This window comes from Myotis brandtii, unplaced genomic scaffold (genome assembly GCF_000412655.1).
Source record: "Myotis brandtii unplaced genomic scaffold, ASM41265v1 scaffold64, whole genome shotgun sequence".
NCBI classification, from domain to species: domain Eukaryota; kingdom Metazoa; phylum Chordata; class Mammalia; order Chiroptera; family Vespertilionidae; genus Myotis; species Myotis brandtii.
Window position 1 is genome coordinate 472,230 of NW_005370460.1, and position 3,540 is coordinate 475,769.

Sequence of the window (3,540 nt, forward strand, 5' to 3'; positions counted from 1 at the left end):
GTAGGGGGCATTTAGGGGTGACCAGGCTGACAGAGGGGGGCAGTTGTGGGCCACCAGGCCATCAGGGGGGCAGTAAGGGGTGGCCAGGCCGGCAGGGAGGGGGCAGTTGGGGGCAACCTGGCCAGCAGCGGGGGGCAGTTAGGGGCAACCAGCTGGCAGGGGGAGCAGTTAGGGGCAATCAGGCTGGCATGGGGGGGGGTTAAGTTAGGGGCAACCAGGCAGGCAGGCAGGGGAGCGATTAGGAGCCAGTGGTCCAGGATTGTGAGGGGGCAGTCAGACATCCCCTGAAGAGTCCCGATTGGAGAGGGTGCAGGCTGGGCTGAGGGGACCCTCCCCTCTGTGCATGAATTTTGTGCACTGGGCCTCTAGTCTATATAATAAAAGCCTAAGGGACCCTTACGGTGGAACAACCAGAACAACCGGTCACTATGATATGCACTGACCATCAGGGGGCAGACAGTCAACTCAGGAGCTGCCCCCTGGTGGTCAGTGTGCTTCCACAAGGTGAGCGCTGCTCAGCCAGAAGCCAGGCTCACAGCTGGCTAAAGAGCAGTGAGCCTATCTGTAAGGAGCAGCGAGCAGGTGGTAAGGAGCGAGGGGTCCCAGACATCCCCCAAGGGGTCCTGGACTGGGAGAGGGCACAGGCCAGGCTGAAGGATCCCCCCTCCAGTGCATAAATTTTATGTACTGGGCCTCTGGTATCAAAATACTCATAGTTACAGTCTGTTTCCTGGTCTCATAGATCTGTCTTTTGGAGCAGCTGGTGTCATGTTAGCTACATATGGTTCTTTTTTTTAAAATACTTTTTATTGATTTTTTACAGAGAGGAAGGGAGAGGGATAGAGAGTCAGAAACATCGATGAGAGAGAAACATCGATTAGGCGCCTCCTGCACGCCCCCCACTGGGGACGTGCCCGCAACCAAGGCACACGCCCCTGACCGGAATCGAACCCAGGACCCCTGAGTCCACAGGCCGACGCTCCATCCACTGAGCCAAACCGGTTCTGGCTATATATGGTTCTTTATGTTTGTTGCTGGTATGCTTCTTTATGACACATTGTGGGAAAATGGTTTGGGTCCCTGGGATGTGGCTTATGGGAATCTTAGGCTCACTGTTTCTTTAGTGCCTCTGTACATCTCGATACAATTGTGATGGGTCAAATATTCAAACTTACATATTTCAAACCATGGTACCAGAGCAATTATAACAGTGGTGTGGGTAGATTATTTCTTTGTATGACAAAGTCACATGTTTTTTGTTTTTTTTTAAATGATTTTTAGAGACAGGAAGGGAGAGGGAGAGAGAGAAACATCAGTTGCAGGTGGTCTGCAGGTGAACGGTGACGCAGAGATGAGATCGGCAAGCAGGATGAGCTAAGAGAAGCAGAGGGCTACTGCTCGCTCAGGCAAGTAGCAAAACCTCCAAAGTTCTCATGGCTTTTATTGGGGAGTACAGTAAATAACAATGGAGTACAGCAAGTGACAATGGTAAACAGGCATGCCTATGAGATCATCTGAGCTAAGTTATACATTAAACTATTAATTTCCTACGTTATACAAAGACCCTTTCCACCTGCAGCAGTGTACCCTCCCTTGAACTTTCCATGCCCTCATGGACTGTTTATCACCTCAAGGAAATTCTGCCTCTGAACAATAAGTCTTGTGTGCAAGGCTTTGTTCTGACGTGGCCCACTTGCAGGCCCCCGCCTGTTCTTGGCAGAACGTCCTCTTCTAGTTAACTTCTCATTCCACTTGACCGGATACATCAATGATTATATGCACCCCTATGTTCATAGCAGTGAAATTTACAATAACTAAGACTTGGAAACAGGCTAAGTGACCATCAGCAGGCGATAAAAAAATCTGTGGTATGTTTACACAATGGAATACTACGGGGCAATACAAAAGAAAGCACTCTTACCATTTGCAACAGCATGGAGGGACCTGGAGAGCATTATGCTGAACAAGATAAGCCAGTTGGAGAAAGATAAGTATCACATGATCTTACTCATATGTGGAATCTAATGAACCAAATAAACTGATGATCAAAAATAGACCCAGAGATATATAGAAACATGAACAGACTGTTGAACCTCAGAGGAAGGCAGGGGAGGGAAGGTGGGTGGGGAGAGATCAACCAATGAACTTGTATGCACATATGTATAACCTGTGGACACAGACAATAGGGTGGTGAGGGCCTGGTGGGGGGATGGGAGTGGCTGGAAGAGGGTAATGGGGGAAAAGGAGGACCTATGTAATACTTTCAACAATACTAGTAAAGATTTTTTAAAAAGAAAAATAAACATCAATGATGAGAGAGAATCATTGATCAGCTGCCTCCTGCAGGATCCACATTGGTGGTGGAGCCCGCAATCTGGGCATGCGCCCTGACAGGGAATGGAACCGTGACCTCCTGGTTCAACCACTGAGCCACACCAGCCAGGCAAGTCACGTGTTCATTTAATGAAAAACATTCAACTGCTCAAAATCCCCATATGCAGGGTTAAATGGCAAAAATAGAACAACAAAAACATTTGCAATATTTGGACAAGGGAAGTCAGTTATATTCTCTATCATGTTTTCTCAGAAATCAGTAAGAAAAGGAGACCAGGAGAGTTGACAAATATGTAACGTCCATGAGGGTATTCATAGGTGGAGTTCAGATAGTCAAGCCCTGTGCCCTCCGGGCGGTAACCTGTGGGCTAACTAACGCCAGCTTGCGATATTTAAGTACCTTCCTCTCTAACAGGAGCACTTCCATACTAAGAGCAAAAGTGAAAGGATTTTACTCCCAATACATGGCAGTGGCTTCATAGTGTCCCTTAAGATTCGAATCTCCTCTGAGCCCCAGAATGTGACCTTATTTGGAATAGGGTCTTCGCAGGTGTAGTTAGCTGAGGACCTCAAGATAAAACCATTCTGGACTTACGGTGGCCCCTAAATCTGATAACTGGGCTCCCTGTAAAAAGAGGGTCGGACACATAGACACACAGGGAGGCCATGTAAGGAGGAGATGGAGGCAGAGCCTGAAGTTACTTTGCGACCAGCCAAGGGATCAAGGGCGCTCCCAAAGCTGCCCCGAGGCAAGGGAGGGTTCTTCTCAGAACCTCTGCCCAGAGGCCCTTCTGACTGTCCTCCCCCCCCCCCCCCCCCCCCCCCCCCGCACCCCTGGCAGTGACCAGCTGGTCTGCAGGGAGGGGGCCTGTGAAGAAGTGAGCTGATGCTTTGGTCTGAGGTCTGGCCTCTGAGACTGTGAAACAATACACTTCTGTCGTTTCAGCCCCGGAGTTTGTGGTACTTTGTGAGGGCAGACCTAGAACACCACTACAGGCTGTCCCCAGAATGTGTGCACGCACTTTGAATAATGATAAAGGCGTGTTTATTAAAATACATTTCACAGAAACCAAGATGGCGGCATAGGTTAACGCCGGAGTTTGCTGCCTCGAACAACCACTTCAAAAATACAACTAAAAGACGGAACGGACATCATCCAGAACCACAGGAAGGCTAGCTGAGTGGAAGTTCTACAACTAGGAGGAA